Raw genomic sequence first — 21,450 nt, 5'->3', positions numbered from 1 at the left:
AACCTCATTTGTCTTCTGTTATCCCTTGGCTTTCTCAGGGGGGAGAAGAAAAAAAAAAAAAGGTCGGCTCTGCCTAGCTGGATGGAACAAACAGCCGCGAGTGCTCCATTCTCCTCTCACGTATGTTACCATCACTTTCCCCTCTTGTCATTCAAGGAAAAATATAACTCAGTACTCCTGATTTTAAATAAAAATATAAATGAGTATGAACAGGTATTTGAGCATATATGTGGGCACAGTGCTTTTTATTTAAAAAAAGAGACAAAGAACAAATGCTCATTTATCGGTAAGTTATAAAGTGCTTTTACTGACTCCTCCCTTCATCTACCTTTCACCCACCACTCTCTGATGTCATATGACCTCCCACCCACTGTGGTCTCCGGGTCAAATGGCTCATAACCACACACTAGCACAATCTCTTTTCCCTGACAAATTAATCAGTTAAGATGGCAACATTACTTGATTGATGTAGATATGTGTGCCAGATTGCTCTAAAAACGTTTGGCTGGTCCTGGTGGCTCACGCCTATAATCCCAACACTCTGGGAGGCCAGGGCGGGAGGATCGCTTGAGCTCAGCAGTTTGAGACCAGCCTGAGCAAGAGCAAGACCCTTTCTCTATTAAAAATAGAAAAAATTAGCCGGGCAACTAAATTTAAAAAAATTAGCAGGGCGTGGTGGTGCGCGCCCATAGTCCCAGCTACTCAGGAGGCTGAAGCTGGAGGATCACTTGGGCCCAGGAGCTTGAGATTGCTGTGAGCTAGGCTGACGCCATGGCACTCTAGCCCAGGCAATAGAGCGAGACTCTGTCTAAAAAAATAAATGAATAAAAAAAAAAGATGTTGTTAGCACACGACAGTAGTTTATACCAGCAGTTTTCAAAGTGTAACGCACAGATGAGGGTGAGGGGTGATCCCTTTGGGAGATCCACAATGTTAAAACTATTTTTGGTAATACAAAGATGTTATCTGCCCTTTTCTCTTTATTCTAAGTGTACAACAGTGATTTCAGAGGACACATTGTATGGAATTATAATGTATCACTTGGACAACTAATGAAAGTGCCTGTATATCCTTTACTGCCTATCATTTAAAAAAGCCAGTTTCACTTAACAATGTCCTTGATAAAATAATAAAAATTATTAATTTATTAAATTTCTACTTTTCAGAACTTGGTCATTTTAATGTCCTGTATGATGAAGTGGGAAGTACACACATAAAGCACTTCTGCTGGATACCTAAGCATAATGCCTATTTTGAAGAAAAGCATTTATGCAATTGCTTAAGTTATGAGCTTTTATCATAGAATACAATTTTTGCTTAAAAGAATGGCAGACAACTTATAGTCATTCAGTCTTTGGTAACTGGCAGACATTTTCTCTAAAATGAATAAAGTGAGCTTGCCACTTCAAGGAAAACTGACAATATCTGTTGCCAATGATAAAATCTGAGCTTTCAAGAGAAAATTCGAATTTTGGAAAACCTGAATTTGTCACCAAGAAACTGACCCCTTCCCAAGTCTTAAAGACTTTTTTGATGAGACTGATGGTCATACTAATCAATGTGACTTGTTTAATATCATGTAATCAAATGTGCCAAAATTTCAAAGATCTGCATAGTTCAGTTAATTTTTGAATGACCAATACATGATGTTACAAAATTACACACAGGTCAAAGATCCATTCAAAGTTTAAGACAGACCAGTAGATTTTAATGATACACAGCACAAAAAATTTATTGACAGGGTTTCAGATTCAACAGCGCAACTAACCCTTAAGGATCTACCACTTGTTTGGTGTAACAAAGATTATTCACAATTATGTGAAAAGACTATTATAACAACATACTCCACCCTTTTTCAACTACCTATCTGTGTGTAGACAAGTTTTCTTCAAATATTTCAACCAAAATAACATATCACAACAGATTGAACACAGCAGTTATGCAAATCAAGCTATCTTCTATTAGGTAGTACACTAAAGAGAATGGCAAAATGTAAAACACTCCCATGCTTCTCACTAGATTTGTTTTAGAATACCTTTTTCACAAACGTATGTCATTTATGTTAACCATTTAATGTTTGCTATTTTTAAATAAATATTCCTCAGTTTTAACGTCTAGTATGTTAAATGTTGATAGATACATAGTCTACAGAAAAGATTTTGGGGGTCCTTAATAATTTTTAAGAGTGTAAGAGTGTCCTGGGACCAAAATGTTTGAAAACTGCTGGTTTATACTGTCACCAAAAAAGAGCACTTATATGTGTGTAAGAGAATGGGCACCTGAATACAAATCAGAAGATCTTGTCTCCATTTCTAGCACTATGTCTTACTTCCTTTGGGATTTGACTAAATTACCTAGTCTTTCTAAGGCCTTGTTTCCTCATGTATAAAATGGATAATTCCAGTCTTGTTCTGAGGATAAGAGAAACAATCTATGAAAAAGGAATTTATAAACTATAAGGTATATTACTATTATAAGCTCTCAAAGTTTAAGAGTTTTAAGTACTTTTTATGAGGTTTCTACAAAATTCTCCCTATTCTTAAAAATTTGTTACTAAAAACAGAACTTACAGAAAATGCAAAGTGGAAATTTTTGATTAGCCAATTAGCTCAAATGTCCAGCCACGTAAGTTTACCACATTAAGTTCCTGTCCCTACAGTTATAATGGTAATATATATTTTAATTCATTATTATGGACATTTCCAAAAACACAGTGTACAGAAGATAACAAACTCCAATGTACCCATTACTTAGCTTCAACAATTTTCAAAAATTTGCCAATATTGTTTATTTCTCACTTATGTTTGTGCCTATCCTGATGTTTTTTAAAACAAATATCAGGCATCATTTCATTTTGCCCATAAATACTTCTATATATATCTTAAACAGATGAGAATGTTTTAACATGACCACAATACCGTTATTATAGCCAAAACATTATATTTATAATTCTTAATTATCACCTAATATACACTCCATGTTCAAGTTTCCTGATTGTCTCAAAAAAAAAAATCTTTGTTAGTTTCTAGTTGGTTTGTATTATCAAAATATCATTCTTACCAGTTCTTTTCCAAGTGAAGCCAAGATTTTTAACTAAAGCTAGGAAGGAAGAGGAAATAATATCATGTTTCATATACCATGTACAGTTTACAAACCAAGGTCAAGAACTATCTTCCTGAGGAATGTGCTTCTCCACCAACCAAACAACAAACCAACCCACTATAAAATAGGTCTGCATGGCGACACATTTACTTTGGTATTCTGAGAAGTGACCAGAAGAGGACAGCTCAACTGTTCAGGGAGAGAAGGAGCTGTTAGACTGTGAGCGGAAAAAGGTGACAGGAAGCCACCACCCACCATTTCGGAAAGGATGAGGCTTAAGCTGAGGGTGAGGTCAGGAACCTGGTTCTAGTATGAGCATACTCAAACAAGAGTCAGGTGCCCAAGACTGTGAGTTAACCCCCGCAGCCTGCAACTCAAAGCTCAAAAAATAGTGCTCTAACCTAAAGATATAATGGAAGTGCTATAAAAAATAACAGTTGTGAGAATTAATTCAAATTATTCAGCAAACATTTATCAACAGGTGACTCTACTAGGCACTACCCTAGGATATGAGCTGTGTATTTTAAAGACTAGTATACAATGCACACAACAAGTAGCATATACTTCTCTACACAGGTCATTTCCATTAATTTTAAGAGGAAGAATGAATATACATAGTGTAAATTACCTTGCCATACCATTACAATTTATCCTTTTCCTATAAACTACAGTTTGCCCCACCGCCCCCCCCGACATTAAAACAAATTTGAATTTAGTTTAGAATACTAAAGAATTTCCTACCTTGTCTTTTTTTTTTTTTTTTCAAGAGTGCTAGAGTGCAGTGGCACAATCATAGCTTAATGCCACCTCCAAATTCCTGGGCTCAAGTGATCCGCCTGCCCCAGCCTCCACATTAACTGGGACTACAGCAGCACACCACCATGCCCAGCCCTTACTTTCTCTTAAAATTGTTTTGTTTTCCATAGGTTTATCCCAAGTATATTGTAGATAAAAATTGGTTAGGGGTGTATAGAATAATTTTCAAGGGATTTGGTCCTATGGAAACGCAGACTTAATATTTGGAATCCTTTATCCCAAATTCACCTACAAAAGTTTTTTTAAATTTAACACTGCAAAAAGAGTGGAGAAGGGGGGAGAACATATTTTTTAAGGGATGCTTGAGAATGGCAGAGCACGGTAGCTCACGCCTGTAATCCTAGCACTTTGGGAGACTGGGGCAAGACGATCACCCGAGGCCAGGAGTTCAAGACCTGCCTGAGCACGAGTGAGACCCTGTCTCTACAGAAAATAGAAAAATTAGCCAGGCATGGTGGTGCGTGCCCGTAGTCCCAGCTACCTGGGAGGCTGAGGTAGGAGGATGATTTAGTTTGAGGTTGCAGTGAGCTATGATGACACCATTGCACTCTAGCCCAAGCAACACTACAAGACTGTCTCAAAACAAAATAAAAAGAATGCTTGAGAAGCACTTTGTAAGTGTGCCTGAAAACATGAAACAGTCACTGATAATGTCTGTTTTTAGTTAACACTATAAAGGATATCTTCAACAAAACAAATCTACCAGATAATACAATAAAAATCCAGACTTCCTCATTTCTGAACAGTTTTGTTTCAGGTTTCTACTCTTTGTAGAAAAACAGGAAAAATTGTAAGTTTAAGATATTTTCAGTGAGACCACTACAAATCTTTACACCACTACAAATCCCCTACAAATCTTTGAGGAGACATAATTAAGCACACAGAGCACAAAACAGTCTAAATTTGTCATCTGATTCCTGTATCACCCAGAAAAGACCTGGACAGGTGTTATCCCTTACCCTATTTTACCTACTGGTAATCAACTCTAATAGCTTACTTATATTTTTTATAGATTTAGTCCTTTTTTATTTTTTTAGAGACAAGGTCTCGATACATTGCCTAGGCTGAATTTAAACTGGGCTTAAGTGATCCTCCTGCCTCAGACTCCTGAGTAGCTGAGACTACAGGTGCCACCACGCCCCACCCAATAGCTTACTTACACTGTCTGTACATCTTTTGTTTTGTATGCTCTGTACCCTCAAAACAATTATTCTTGGAATTTAGCTTTACTTCATAACACTATTGTGATTATTGTTCCTAATGAAGAATCTAACCTAAAAATATAACCCAATACATGAAAGTCCTAACTAAACCAGTAAACAGTGATGTTAACCTCATTGCAAAAAACTTGAGCTCCTTAACAAATGGCAGCAAAAGAACTGTGGATGAATTGTTAACAAGGAGTTAAAAAAAAAGTCAAAGTTTGCATGCTTCAACCTAAAGAAAAAGTCACATAGGTTTCTTTACTGAAAATCTGGGTAAAGTGAATTAATTTGTAGAATTCTATTCAAATTGGTTTGGACTGCACATGAATATTAAAAAGTTATAATATTAACATTATTCATCAGAATATCATAGGCAAAACAGGTTATTCACAGAAAAAGTGGGAGTCTAGCCCTTTCCTTGACCCTGATCATTACCTCCACTACTTATTAGTGACATCAGATTTTCATGTGTTGTTTATTTTCCTTCTTGCTGTCCTTATTGTTTCTTGTTCCTTCTGCCTTCTCCCACTAGAATATAAGTTCCATAAGGGCAAAAACTTTTATCTTATATTCTACTGTAAGGCCAGTGTCTAGCACTTAGCAGAGGCTCAACATAAATCTACTGAATGATGAAATGGGTGAATAGCCTCCCTCTCTGACCTCCCACCTCCCCCACTTCCCGTTAACCAACCTTTAAAGCCAAGGTCAAATTCTATTATTTCTATGAAGATTACCTCCCAGAATCCTCTTTCTCTTTTTATACCAAGAATTTGGCACTTAACGTCTGTCTAATAATTGTTTCCCTTTGCATATGTACATATCTCCCTTAAAATTCTTATAATCCTATTCTCCTTAAGGGCATGGGCCCATGTCCCCAACTTTTGGTAGCCACCTCAGCACATTAAATAGTATAACATTAATAAATGTTTTGCTTGATTGATTTATGTCTTTAGTTAGTGCAGAAATTCAGTTAATCCAGTTAATAATCCACATAACTCAAAACAGGCCATGATTTGCAGTCAGTCCCCTTTTACTTTAAATCTATCTCTGACAATTTCAAGTTTTATATTCTTATATAATCATAATTTATGTGCATCATTTACCCATTCCCCTCTCCCAAGACTAAATTTTTTTATGTAATAAAAAAAAACCTAGTGACTTTTTGGTGATATTTATAATGAAGTTTCTAACCCCAATCAAAAAGGGGGTGAAATTTCATTTACTCTCTTCTTGTTGCTGAGGCATGGAAGAGTATTTTTCCATTTATGCCTTTTTCCTTTCATGCCAAGATGTATCCCATTTCCTTCTTTACTGATCATACCCCTGGCAAGCTTTTATTATTTCTTTGTACCTGTCCTTAGTAATCTGTTTTAGATCCTTCTTTTGAGCCACTCTTTTTTCCTCCAGTCATTTATTTGATTAAATTTCTAACTCCCTGTCTCAATCACTCTGTGTAGAAGAATGGCCTCTTCTTAAAGCCTGAGCCTGCTTCTTTAAATTTAGCCAACCTTTATGAACCTCTCTTCACACTGCCAACCCTTGATCATCTCAGCTAATGAAATGTATAAAAATAACAGATTATCTACAACACAAGAAAGTCAGAAAAAAATAGACATCTGACTTTGGAACATATGTGTAGCTTTGGGCAAGATTTACTTTCTTAATTATGTTTTTGTTTAATCCAACATTAGTAAGATTTTGTTTTATAATGGACAATATCTGTCTCAGTTTTAAAATTTGATGTTATTTTTTTAAAAAGCCAATCAAGCATCAAATGTAGTTTTTCCTATGAGTCTTTTTAACTAATTCCTTCAATCCCTTGAAATCTGTCATAAAATCTGTTTTCTGTTTCCTCTGATTTATCTCCTTTTCTTGGGATTCTGATCCAAATCAGTTTACCCTGTATTAACTTACTTTTTCAATCTAAAGTACCTTTTGCTTGAGAATGCAAAGCATTTTTTTTAACAAACCTGACATCATGAACATAAAAGCATTTTAAAAACATTGACTGTCCAGTAAAAATTTTTTGTCTAGATAGCAAAGGATATAAAACTGTTTTTGTCAGATACTATAGGAAAACTTGGGGTTCCAAGGTAAATTACACTGGTAATTCTAGCAAACTGTATTTAGTGGGATTTCATGATTAGTTGAAAACAGAAAAACTTTAATACTGGTCAGCTTCATCAAAATATTAATTCCATATGCTAAAAACCCCATGGCATTTAATTCCCAATACAAGCACTTATAGACAGCATCAAAACAAATTCACACATAAATCCTGCCCCTTTCTCTGGCTCCAGCCTAAACTCAGCTACCTTATTAGACCTACTCTTAAACCCTGATCCTGGCCTCACTTCCACTCCCAACCATCCCACAAATAATTTTTACATGTATAGGAAAAAGGAAAAGAACTGGGTTTTAACAGGATCTTCTCTTTTGCCCCCTTCTCAGTTAATTGCCATTAAGCTTTTGGCCAAAGAGACCCCTAACCCCCAATTTCACATGACTATTTTTCTTTTACAGGTACTCAATTACATTCACCAAAGTGAACCAAAGGACAAGGACTTCCCAAATTGAAAAAGAAACAAAACTGGAAAATTCTGCAGTTCTGTTCCTAGCTCCCTCCATAATTACGCATTATCTGAAACATGAAAGTAAAATATGTACAATTTTAAGCGAAATCAAATATTTTACTTTGAGTTGCTGATATACCAGAGGTTAAAACTAAAAATGTTTAAATATTACCACAGTTTACACATTTTTTTGCATCTGAATGTAGGTTTATGGTGCTTGAACCATATTTTCATATACTAGTCACATTACCAGAATTCAAAACAACCTCATTTCTAATTTTTCCCCCATGTGCAATTTTTGTAAGTGCAAATTATTTTACCTAAAATCCAACTCTTGGGCTGGTGTTATTTAGCCCAAATTTTTACATAAGATGCTAAATATTAGCCAAATAAATTATTTTAATAGCAACCTTCCACACTGTCTTCAAACTCAGTAAATTCCACAACTGTATTTAAAAAACAAAACCCTTTCACAGTGCCTAGTCACATTCTGTCTAAAATACCTACACAAAGCCATATATTCTTAGTTTTTCATTTTACTTTTCCAGCCTGCTGCCTTCACCAAATACACAACTCTACAAGCCTCAATTACAGCCTTCCAAGCTGTGTCCACCAATATATGCAATTCTCAAGGAAAAGTAAATAAATACAGAGTAATTAACTTAATTAGTAAAAATTCTTCTTTTAAAAATTTACCTTAACTTTAACAATCTCTTTTCTTGATGGAGATGAAATAGCATAAATCCTTCGAGGAAAAGTTGTCATCTACATGTACTCTTCATCAGCCCACAAAGTGTGGCATAAAGAGGCATTTTTCTGACAGTCCCCAAATAGTAGTCATAAGGTCTTTCATGGATGGTAAATTTCACACACACGGAAAAGGAAGAAGAGAAAGAAACATACCCGGTCATTTTCTAAACAGGTTTGATAGGTTTGGTTCACTTCTAAGAGCGGAGTATTTACTTAATAATCTTTTAAAGCAGAAGTGGCAGCCGGAGCACTGGGTAAATAAAAACTTCATAGAGTTTTAAAACCCTGCATCTTAACTCACTTCCCCTTGGTTCAAGGGGATGGCTCTGCAAACCTCACGGCAAATGAGATTATGCAACAGGTTTTTCCTCCCCACCTTACTTATTCATCACAGGCTGGTTAGAGGTGTGCTTTCTCCAAACAATTTGAGACACCCAGGACTTTAAAACGCCAACGATCTTTGCAGATGACGTTTCATAAACTTCTTTAGGATTTTGCAGTATCCATTCTTTTTCAGATCTAGTTGTATTTTCTCAGGTTCTTTACCGGCTTTCTTTAGGAAATAAACCCAACAGCTGAAAACAGGTTTTGCATATTTTCCGCCATGGTGTTTTATTACATGAAACTACACCTGATACACAGACCCTCAGTTGTCTCCCTGGGCTTTTTTATTTCTCACGTTTTATAGCTAATGTAAATAAGCCACTAGCGCACTGGGCCCCCCCAACACCATGACCCGAGCCCCTGAAGGAAAACTGAGATTTTTTTGGTTGGTTGAAGAAAGCAGCACCGTCACCAGCCAGGTGGCCTCGCCGCTTACCCCAAAGGCGAATTTGGGATAATGGGAACAGTCAGGCCGGGGCCCCACTTGGCAGGCGAGTTGTGTAACAGTCGCGCCTGCAAGTGAGCAGCTTCGCCCGCGAAGGAGCCGCGTCCCGCAGCGGCCACTCCGAGTCCGAGCCCGCTCCCGCACCGTGGCACGCGCAGGGGCGCGCGGACTGCGACCCCACGCCGGCCGCACGCCCCCTTCCCGCTCGGGCCGGCCCCCACCGAGGCCTACACCCCCGCTTCAGAGGCTCGCGCGGCTCCGGGCCGCGGTCGCCCCCACCCCGCCTCCCGAAAGGGTGGCCGGGACGCCCGGGACGGCGGAGCCCGCGGCGCCAGAGCGCAGCGCCCGAAGTCGGGGCGCGCCGCGGAGCGTCCATGCGGCCGGGCGGGAGGGCGCCCCAAACCCCGCAGCCTCCCGCCCGAGCACCCCACGCGGTGCGCCCAGGCCACTTACTTCTGGGGCCGCCGACCTCCCGACTCCCTCTCAGGGAAACGAAAGTTGTCACGGCGTCTCCGCTCGGGCCCCCCTCGCCTCCCGAGCTAGCGAGGCGCCGCCGCGGAGCCGGGAGGGCGGCTGCGCTGCCGCTCGCGTCCCGTCCCGTCGCTCTCTCCTCCTCCTCTTCTTTTCACTATATTATCTTCTCCTTCTCTGGGGAGGGGTGGGGGCGGGAGGCTTAGGAAGAGAGACGTTTGCAACTTTTCTTCACTCTTTCTCTTCCACCCTTCCCCCCATCAGCCTTCAAAAAAAATGTCGAAAGGGGTGAAGAACTTGAGGAGGTAAAGGTGGGGGACCGCGTGGTGGAAGGGGAGGGGAGGGCGAGGTGATAATAATCGTTTAAAAACTGATTAAAGCCCCCCAAGCAGTGATACACAGAAAGAGGGGGAAAGGCAGGGGGGGTGGGGTGGGGGGTTGGGGAAAAGAGAAAGAGTCGCTGGTCAGGAAACTTCAAGCGCGGATGAGGTCATTGGTTTAAAAATAAAGAGATGGCGTCACTTGAAACCAATCCCAGTGAATGAACTCAGCAGAGCCCCGGGGAAAGGAGGAGACAGGCGAGGGCAGGGCGGTGGGCGGTGGGCGCCGGGCGGGGCCGCACGCACGCCCGCCCATCCCGCGGCCGCCCGAGCCCCGAGCGCGGCTCCGCGCCTCGTTTCGGCTGCGCGGGGAGGGGGCGGGTCACGTTCCCTTCCAGAGTTCGGCGACTCGGAGGCAGGTTCCGCGGGCGCCGCTGGGAGGAGCCGGGGCTGCGGGCGGAGGCGGCCCCGCGGCTCCCCCCCCCCTCCTCCTCCTCCCGCGCCCGCGCGCCCGCCGTCCCCTCCCCCGCCCCCCCGGGCTCGCGCCCTCCACGCTGGGTCGGCGTGTCAGCAGCGCTGCGCCCCAACAGGTACCGAAGGGTTTTGCCCCCACCCAGACGCAGAGCCTTTCCCTCCACCTTGGGCTGTTTGCAGCCGCCTCACCGACGTGAAGAAAAGCAAACACTGATTTGAGAGAGTTACAATCGCTCTCTAAAAAGTCTGACGAGTCTAAAATGCAGGGCTCTCTCTTAGGAGAGAAGTTACGGATACTTCAAGAAAAATCACACTGGTGTCGGCAGGCATTCAGCTATCTGTGTTTGCGGTTGAAAGCCCGCACATGACTCTTCCTGAATTATTTTGCTTACATTTACAAATATGAGTATAAGCAGCCTAGAATTCTCTTCAAAACTTTTCTACATCGGGCAGCACAGAATCATCTTCAAATCAGATGAGCGATTCACTGCCCTCTTGAGAGGTGCAAGACCCTTCCTGATTTAACTCTACATACCTCATGCATTTTTTTAAAATTTGAATTCATTAAAATAGCTTTGTTTTGAGACGACATTATGCATTTCAGAAAGCTAGAGACCTGAGGTGGTGACAAACCAGGACTTGGAATCACTGAATAGGACAATCGGAGCTTTATTCCTGTGTTCTTTGAGCATTTGAGCATGAAGCCGCTTCTACTGAGAAGTACTCACGTGGATATCGCATAAAGATGTGATTAATGATGGAAAAGCACGCTGCGAGTGGACTGCTCCATGAGCCAGAATTTATGTGTAGGGATAATCTAACTCTTAAAACATTCCATCTGCAATGTACCGTACTGGGACACCGGCCCCTAAAGCACTGTTCGCTGAGAGATAGCCATGTGGACACTGCCTAAGTGTGGACTTTTTTTTTAATTGGCAAAAGAACTGAGAAGCAGGTTTGGGGTGAGTTAGAAAGATAATATAGCTCTGTTGCTACTTTTCTGCCTTTAAATCCTGCAACGAAAACGCATTCGTTATGATTGGGAATCATTTAAGTTTAGTATTATGGGGTCAGCCTCTGGGAATTTCTGACCCATTTTTTTGAGAAGGAAAAGGAGCCCATTTGGAGATGGGAGACGCACTTCTGGCAGTAAGTGAAGCCTGAAGGCCTCAGATGCAAAACCAACTTTCAGCCTGTGCCTTTGACCTCTGGACTTCAGCTGAGGGGAAGCAATCTCTCCGGCTGCTCCCTGTCCTCTGGCGGCCAGAACATGTTACTGCAGCCTTATCGGGATTGCTTGTGCTCTGTGAGTAAACCCCTAAAAATCTAGTAACCATAGCTCTGCTGTTTTTAGAGTGGTTTGGAGGGGGTAGTTAGAAAGGATCTGCACCTCCAATCTGCTTAGTTGGAGGTGTTGGGATTTTTAGGAAGGAAGGAAAACATAGTCCTTGTACCAGAGGTGGAGATCGTGGATCTTGCTTAAATGAAATATATGGGAATTTATGATATACCCTTCACCTGCTGCAGCTCCAGTTGCCTTACTTTAACTGACACGTCTTGAAACCTTTCTCCCCTTTCCTTATCTATACAATAAAGTTTGTGTAATGTATGCATGTAGTGCTATGATTGCTATCATGGGAGCCTCCTCGGTGTATTTCATCTAGTTAGAGAAATAAGATATAAAGCTAATTAAAAGCTACATGAATGATTGAGTAGCATACAACATTGGTTAGAAGAGTCTAGGGGAGAAAAGGAGCAATGTAAGCTGGGATTGTCAGGGAAGGCATCTTATGAAGAGTTTTGACCTTACCCTTAAAGGACAGTTAAAATTTAATTTGGGATAAAGAAGTCAATGGTGAGACTATTCCAGAGGGAAAATGTCATGAGCAAAGACATGGAGGTGGAATGAATAGTGAATAAGGTGTATTCAGGTGGGAGACGAGTGACCTGTCCAGTAGTAGTAGAGATGGGTGTTTAGCAATTAGGTACGAGGCTAGATTGAAGAGATACAGAGGCACATTGTGGAGGCACTTGAATGTTAAGATAAATGGCTTGTTACCAGCCCAGCAAGTTAAGGGGAAACTATTAAAACAAGTTTACTTAATTGAAGAGTACATTTCTCCTTCTCCTACTTAAACAGTTTCTATACATACTAACAATAAATAAATATGTGGAAATAGAAATTAAAAACAATACTATTTACAGTTGCTCCAAAGAATATGAAATATTTAAGTATAAATCTAGCAAAACACGTACAGGACCTGTATGCTGAAAATTCTAAAAAGTTGATGAAAGAAAGAAGACAAATAATTGGAGTGACTTACTGTATTCATAGATTAGAAGAACCCATAAAGATGTCAATTTTTCCCAAAGTTATCTATAGATTTAACATAATTCCCATCAAAATCCCAGCAAGTTTTTTTGTAGACATAGACAAGCTTAAACTCAAACAGTGTCTAGCACATCTAGAGGCATGAGTGAATGCTAGATTCCCCAAAGGCAAAGGAAGAGCTCAAATACTTAGGGAACCAGCAAAGCAGGAACTCCAAAATTTACAATCAAATAATCTAGAAAGAAGCTATTTTCACTTCGGTACTTGAAAGTGTATGGTTTAGTTTTGTTTTTAGTTAGAGTTAAATGTGAGGAGGAGCACAAATTTTTTTAGTTAGAATTAAATATGGGGGAGGAGTGCCATAATCTTTAGTGTTTAAACCCGCTTAAGGTCTTAATCCATCCCTGGCTGAAGTTTATTCATTCATTCAACAAACAGTGATTGAGTGCCTACTACCTGTATGTGCCAGGCACCAGGCCTAGCTCTGGGAATGTGGTTATAAATGAGATAAGAAAGGCCCTTCCATCGTGGAACTAACATTCTAATGGGGAGAGGAGACAATAAACAAATAAACAAAAACAATGCCCAGGACTGTGACAAGATTGACTACATAGGGAAAAAACTGGGTGAAGTGATAATGAATGATTGAGGGTAGGGATGAAGGTAGTTGAGGAAGTTCAAGGGGGGTGGGGGGGCATTTGAATTGAGACCTGAAGGATGGCAACCAGGGAAAGTGGTCTGGGCAGAGGAAACAGGTCACTCTAAGACCCTTCTACAGAAACAGAATGTCTTGCAGAGAGTTCTGTGTTCCCAGAGCCAAAGGGAGGCCAACGGGGCTCAAAGGTATAACACAAGGGTGGGAAGGAGTCAGACTATGTAGAACCATGTAGTCCATGGTAAGGAGTGTGGGTTCTATTCTAAAAGATTTAAGCAGGCTAGTACATGATCTGATTTATGAAGAGGAAATTTGCAAGTAAGCCTAATAGGTTAGTTTTTAATAATATTCTATAAATATTTCTTATTTTAGCAGCTTCTTTTTCCAATAGGAAGAGAGTATTTTTGATAATTTAATCTCCAGGGATCCCTTTAATGTCCCCAAATCAAGTGCCCAGGATTCATAGATTCCTAGAGAGTAAATGGGTGGGCTTTAGAAGGTATAGGAGCCCCCTGAAATCTTGTGCATACATGCTTATGTGTGTTTTTCTGTAAGTGGCTCCCTAGGTTTCAACAAACTTTCAAAGGATTTTGTCACATGCAAAAAAGTGAGTAAGACCCACTTCACATATAAGTCTTGGCTGTGCTTTTTGGATAGTAGTTGCTGCTGTCATCTTAAGGTTCATAGCCCTGTACAAACAAATTATAGTTCTGGACAGAAGCAAGCTCTGCCTCAAAGAGATGACACTATATTGGAGGAGGGCAGTATTTGCTGCAGAGTAGGAGGGAATATTCCACAAGTTTGCCAGTGAAGGAACTTCATGGAAGAAAAATTGTACCTGTGTAATATGAGAACTAGAAGATACCTAAGACATTCCCTAGTACCATCCCACTCACATTACATGTAAGAAAGTGAAGCTCCAGAAAGGTTAAGTGGCTTGCCCAAGGTTGCACAGCTAGTTAGGGACTAAAGTAGGATTACAAATAGGTCTCCCAAGTCCCAGCTCCTTATGGAAAGGTTTATAAAGGAACTGTACCAAATATTGAGCTTAAAAGTTAAATGGGAATTAAGTGTTCATCCAATTCAATTGCACAAATACATGCCTATTCCTGAGGAAATGGAAGGAAAGAGGTTCAAAAATGTGTAAGTATGGTCTGGGCGTGGTGGCTCATGCCTGTAATCCTAGCACTCTGGGAGGCTGAGGCGGGAGGATTGCTCGAGGTCAAGAGTTCGAGACCAGCCTGAGCAAGATCGAGACCCCATCTCTACTAAAAATAGAAAGAAATGATCTGGACAGCTAGAAATATATATAGAAAAAATTAGCCGGGCATGGTGGCGCATGCCTGTAACCCCAGCTACTCGGGAGGCTGAGGCAGAGGGATTGCTTGAGCCCAGGAGTTTGAGGTTGCTGTGAGCTAGGCTGATGCCACGGCACTCTAGCCAGGGCAACAGAGCGAGATTCTGTCTCAAAAAAAAAAAAAAAAATGTGTAAGTTCTCAGCCCTGAAAGAGATGAAAGACATCAATATTAAGATGTACAACCAAGAAAGAGTAAATAGCAATAATACTCTGTGTTATCTGGTATATCTGATCTTTTTGTGGCACATATGTAAACAGTCACAATAACTTACACACTGGATGATTTTTCATTTATGAATTTGGCAATTATTTTAAAAATTGGCAATCCCACGATTAAGTCAAGAGTGTGGAGAAACCAACTTTCTCAATACCGCTGGTGAGAGCATAAGCTGACATAACTCTTCTGGAGGGCAATTTGGCAATATGTTTTCAAAAGTCTTTTAAAATGCATACCCAGCAATTCTACTTTAAGAATTAGTCTTAAGGAAATGATAGTACTATTTCCAAAGACATATGAATAAGGGTGTTAATCGCAATGTAAAATAATAGCTAACATTTATTGAAAATTACGTCATTCAATCCTCACAACTATTTTTACCTCCAGTTTACAGCTGACTTGCTGGACATTGCACAGCCGATGGACGAGCTGGGATCTGGGTAACATGCACTACACATCTAAGCAGAATCAAGATCCTAGGGGCTTTACAAGCTGTATCAGAGGGCTTGGACTTTATTCAAGGCAAGCAATGGGCGCACCTTTGAAAGATTTTAAGCAGAAGTGACAGGATCAGATTCGCATTTTGCCACGTGAAGAATGGTTCGGTGGGGTCCGTAAAGCAAGATAGGAAACAATTGTACAAGTTAGAGAACTAAATGGAAATGGAAAGGAAAAGGCAGGTTCAAGATACTGAAAAGCTAGAATCAAAAGGACCTCGCGACCAGTTAGGTAGGAGCTGCTGAGGGGAAAGGCAGTGTCAAGGGTGACTCCCAGGTTTCTGACTTGGTTGGATAGTGGTGCTGCTTACTGCGGCCAGAGGAAAGATGAGAGGCTGAATTTTAAGCATGTGTGAGGGGCCTGTGGACCTCAAGAGGTACTAGGCCATTGCATTTATGTGTCTGAAGGTCAGAGGCAATATCTGGGTGAGAGATAAGGATTTGGGATTCATTAGCCATATTTCGTTGCAGTCATGGCCAGTAGATGAGATCACGGGGAAAGTGAGAAAAAAAAATGTTGGCAATGAAGGCAACTGTGAGGCTTAAAGCTCATAGGGAGGCTGAGGAGGAGAAACTAGAGAAGTAGAAAGAAAAGCAATGAAAGTGGCTGTTACAGAAAGCAAGCCAAGAAAAGAGTTTCAAGCAGGGAGAAAGTGTATTTCTGGCGGGTTAATACCTCAGGGAAGACCAGTGAGATAAGGACTAAAAAGCATTTCTTTGATTTAGCAATAAAGTGACCATGGAGAGGGTGGTTTCACTGAAGACAATCTTGCAGAAAGCAAGATTGCAGTGAGTTGAAAAAGGAATGAGAAGGAAGAAAATGGAAACAGTGAAATAGAAACTACTATTTCAAGACGGTTGACTGTTAAGAATAGGATAATATCTACTTACAGACAGATGGAGAATATTTCAACCCTACAAAAATCCTAATGACCTGATAACCAGTCTAAGGTTTGGTTTAGTTTTGTTGTAATGAAACAATTCATAACAAACAGGGATTAAAGAAATGAGAAATGAGAATTTCTCAGTTGCAACCTCAAGAGAGTTGCAGATGGACTTTCACTACCTACAGCCCAAACTTTATTTTTAGTATTATGTGGAACACACATTTGGGGGTTTTGTCAAGGATGTTTTGACAAGTCTTATGATAACTGTAAAATAAAATATTAATCAAAGAATTATCATTTCTAACATCAGATGTATTTTTCTTTTAAAAGGCTGAAAAATACTTCTACAATCAGAAAAAAATAATGGTGGTAGTAGGGGGAAAGTAAATAAATAAAAGGCTAAAAAAGATTTGTTAGTAATTACTTACAACTTTTCTCAATTGCTGACTCCAGCTCACAAAACTTTAAATGTAAATGACAAATACCTAAATTTTTTATTCTGTTTCCAATTATCCTATAAAATTAAACTTAATTCACTTCAGTAAATAAAGGTCTTATAGCACCTTTAATAGAAAGTCTAAACAGGAATTGAAAAATTAGAAAACAGGAATAAGGATGCTGCAACAACCAAAAAAATTGTGAACCACTAGGTTAGATGAATTTTGCTTCTTTTCATCTGACCCTAAAGGAAAATAAATGGAATGAATATAGTAATGTCCTTTTTTTGTTTTACATAAAGAATATGTTTTTAAAAATTGGTATCTGTTTTTGAAAGCCAGAGATTTTTAAATGTTTTTTTTTCCCATTTTCTGAGTAAACATACATCTCAGTGTGCTCAGTTTTTAAATTCTCAGTGGCTTCCTAGACTAACAATGACGACATTCAGCAACAACATTCATGTTTATAAATGTAAACATTTACCTTCAGGAACAGTCGTTAGCCAGTAACTGAACCTCTTGTTCAATGTTGGTTAAAGAGCAAGATGGGATATTCTGACCAAATAACAAAATATTATTTTAATTAAAAATACTCTTTAAATTTGTGTAAACTCAATTTTTTTAATGACAAAAAGATCTATTCCTCTAGTTTAGATCACTGAGTTTTAGGAATATCTCAAACCACTACTATAAAGAAACTAGAAATTCAATGGAATTTGAAAATAAACTATCACCATATCAAATGTCAAATCAAATACAAAAGCAGCTCTTTTGCACAAAGTATGTACTGGATTTTGTTTTCTTAGAGACAGGGTCTCACTGTTGCCCAGGCTAAAGTACAGTGGTACAATCATAGCTCACTGCAGCCTCGAACTTCTGGGCTCAAACAGCCCTCCTGCCTTGGCCTCCCAAGTGCTAGGATTATAGGTGTGAGCCACCTCGCCTGGCCCATATTGGATTTTTAACTCTCATAACAAACCTAAGAGTTAGATATTATTTTCTTTCCTATTTTACAGTGGAGGAAATTGAGGCTGAGAAAAGTTAAGGCATTTGCTCAAAGACACGTAGCTAGTAAATAGCAAGTTAGGATTTGAACCCAAGAAGTTTTCCCAAAAGATATTGTTGAAAAGATAGACAAAAATACAAAGTATAAATATAGTAGTCCAAAATAATACTATAAGCAATGCCACTATCTTAGAATGTACTTCTGTGATTACTGGTCTAACTGATCACTCAGATATGAGCTGTAAAACTTAGAAAAAATGGGAGCTTGCTGACCTGGGGCAGAAAGAGTCAGCCAGCTACAAATTCCAGCTCTGCCACATGTTGGCTGTGTGACTTGAGGGAAACTTAGTTTCCTCATCTGTAAAATGAAGATAACACCAACCTTTCAGAGTTATTATGAGGTTTAAATAAAGTACCAAGTAGAACTCCAAGTGCAGTGCCTAGCATACATGGTAATACTACATACTGATTCCTTCCTGCTTAGGAAAGGCTGTATGTAGAACTGACTCAGATCTTGAACAATGGATTGAATTGGGATATTAAAAGAGAATGGGAAGCTCATTCTAGGAAGAGAAAAAAAGCACAGTGAGACACAGCAGGGAAAATGTGTTTAAAGTACTTTAACTGAAGCAGAACATTTGAATTTGATAGTATATAATAAGCCTGGAAAGCAGTTTGGTCCAGATTACATCAGGTCCCAGAGAAGGAATTTAGCCTTTATATTACAAGTAGCAGGGAATGATGGAAAGTTTGATTCTTTTTTCAAATTATGCTTTATGGCCTTATTTTCTATTATAAAGCAATACATAGTCACTGTAGAAAGTCTAAATTATACAGAAGTATAAAATATAAAGAATGTACAAATCACTTTATTCAATAGTTACCTTGGGAGAGAGAGAAATTTTTTTATTGTTATATTCCTTGGTGGAATTTTTTTCTTTTTTCCCTAGCTTTATTGAGGCATAATTGACAAATAGAAATAGTATACATTCAAGGTGTATAATGTGATGATATCATATACACATACATTGTGAAATGATTACCACAATCAAATTAACACATCCATGACCACACAGGTACCATTTTCCTTTGGTGGTATTTTGATTGAGTTTTTTTACCACGTACATTTGTTATTTTAATACTAACAATAAAGTTTATAAACAAATGGAAAGCACTAAGCACATTTACGTAACTTTTCTTTTTATGTGAAGATTTGCCTCTAAAAAATGGAATTGCATCTTTGAGATGATCACATAACCAGTGAGAGCTCCCCAAGGCTGGAACCATACATTTATAAGGTACAATGATTGCTTATCTTTATTATGTATCTTGTCTGATTATTTTCAACATATAGTTGTAACACATTTTCCTTTTCTTTTTAATATAAGTTATTTAATTTCTCTAAAATATATTGCTACTATAACACTATCCAAAGATGAACTCTGAGGACATTTGGGTGTATCTTTTCCAGTTTAAAGGTTTAAACTTGGAGACAAATGGGATAAAAGTGGGACTTTAGGTGACTTCTCTGACCAAAACAGATTATAAAGATCTAACCTGGGCTCTGGTAGCAATTCAGGCATAAGTCAAAAAGGGGCAAGACCAGTACAGGGACAATGGATATGGAAAGAAAGCAACACAAGGAGTAATACAGAGGGAGAATTGACGGGACTTGGTGATTCACGAACTATGGAAGGTGAAGGAGATGAGTAATGAAAGGTGATGCTAAGATGTCACCTGTGATAGTTTACATAAACGTCAATTTCCTCATCTATAAAATGGGGTTAATAATTGTACCTTCCTTCTAGGGTGATTGGGAGGATTAAATGGATGACGTCTCAAACACTTAGCACAATAACTGGAATGCATTCCTAGTAAATATGAGCTGTTATTGTTTTTATAGATGTTGAATCTATACAACTTTTGTTATTTAAGAATAACAAAATTCCTGAAGGAAATAGGAAAGTCAGGAAAACGCTCTGTTTGAGGTTGGGGAAATGGAGTTGGCCTATATTTTAGACATGTCAAATATAGGTTTATGGTGGATAGTCAATTAAAAATGTTCAGCAAGAAGCCACCACTGGCCAGTGATGTTTGATGATGGGTACATTTTAGGAAGACTTCATATTCATGAGAAGCAGACATTTGGAGAGCGGATACCACTGCAAAGTATTAACCACACCTCTCTCCCCAAACTCCACTCAATTAGCAGAAATTACCCAAACTAATGAGCAAGCCCTACATGGTGTTGACGTCTTGGCTGAATGGCTTTCCAGACAGGACAGATGCCAAAGTAGTGAAACAGATTTTGGAACCAGATACATCTGTTTGAATCCCAACTCTCCCACTTACTATTGTGTGATCCCAGGAAAATTAGCTCTCTAAACTTTAGTTTTCTTGTTTATGAAATGGGATAACAAAAATTTCTACCTCACAACATTGATGGGAGGATTAAATGAAACTATTTAAAAGAATTAAATGAGACTATTTATAAAATATAAGATGATATAAATACCGAGTATTGGTATTAATCCTGTCTCTCCTTGAGGTTAATAGTTATATTTATATTTCTTCTCCATCCTTTGTGATGTGAAACACGAGAGGTACTCTCTACTAAACTGCAGGTCACTTTGCCCCCTTGACTTTGGTCTTCAGCCTCTCCCTGTAGCTCAATCCCTGTGGGAACGTTGTTGCCCATGGTTATGTGAAATCCCAGAATGCCAGACAGAATCTTTGGGGCAAGATAGTCTGTCAGTCTTTGCAGAGATCCTCTGTAATAGCTTCCTATCGCTGCTATAAACAAATTATCACAAATATAGTGACTGAAAACAACACAAATTTATTGTCTTACAGTTCTGTAATTCAGAAATCAAAAATGGGTCTCCCTGGGATACAATCAAGGTGTCAGTGGGGCTGCATTCCTTTCTGGAGGATCTAGGAGGAAACCTACTTCCTTGCCCTGTCCAGTCTAGAAGTAGCTGCGTTCCTCGGCTCACAGCCTTCTTCCTCCGTCTTTACAACCAGCAATTGCAGCTTGAGTTCTTCCCACTTCACCAACCACCTCTCCGGTTGTCCTTGGCCCTGCTCATCTCTTTTTTTTTTTTTTTTTGAGACAGAGTCTCACTCTGTTGCCCGGCTAGAGTGAGTGCTGTGGCATCAGCCTAGCTCACAGCAACCTCAAACTCCTGGGCTTAAGCGATCCTACTGCCTCAGCCTCCCAAGTAGCTGGGACTACAGGCATGCGCCACCATGCCTGGCTCATTTTTTCTATATATATTTTTAGTTGGCCAGATAATTTGTTTCTATTTTTAGTAGAGATGGGGTCTCGCTCTTGCTCAGGCTGGTCTCGAACTTCTGAGCTCAAACAATCCGCCCGCCTCGGCCTCCCAGAGTGCTAGGATTACAGGCGTGAGCCACCGCGCCCGGCCCCTGCTCATCTCTTATTAAGGACCCTTGTGATTACACTGGGTCCACCTGAACAATCCAGACTACTCTCCCTATTAAGGTCTGCTAATCAGCAAC

General features: G+C 39.6%; 1 protein-coding gene across 1 annotated transcript in view; it reads right to left on the bottom strand.

The window, feature by feature from the left end:
- Positions 1-10,172, bottom strand: part of DUSP16 (dual specificity phosphatase 16) — an 86,354-nt gene extending 76,182 nt beyond the window's left edge. The window contains exons 1-2 of the mRNA XM_045554308.1: positions 9,729-10,172; positions 8,393-8,542 (exon numbers count right to left, since the gene is read on the bottom strand). The gene's annotated coding sequence lies outside the window, so the exon portion shown is untranslated. The remainder of the gene's footprint in view (positions 1-8,392; positions 8,543-9,728) is intronic.
- Between the last annotated feature and the right edge of the window lie 11,278 nt (positions 10,173-21,450).

The sequence above is a fragment of the Lemur catta genome, chromosome 6 (assembly GCF_020740605.2).
Source record: "Lemur catta isolate mLemCat1 chromosome 6, mLemCat1.pri, whole genome shotgun sequence".
NCBI lineage: Eukaryota > Metazoa > Chordata > Mammalia > Primates > Lemuridae > Lemur > Lemur catta.
The sequence above is the reverse complement of the archived record's forward strand: the minus strand, read 5'-3'. Positions and strand labels throughout refer to the sequence as shown.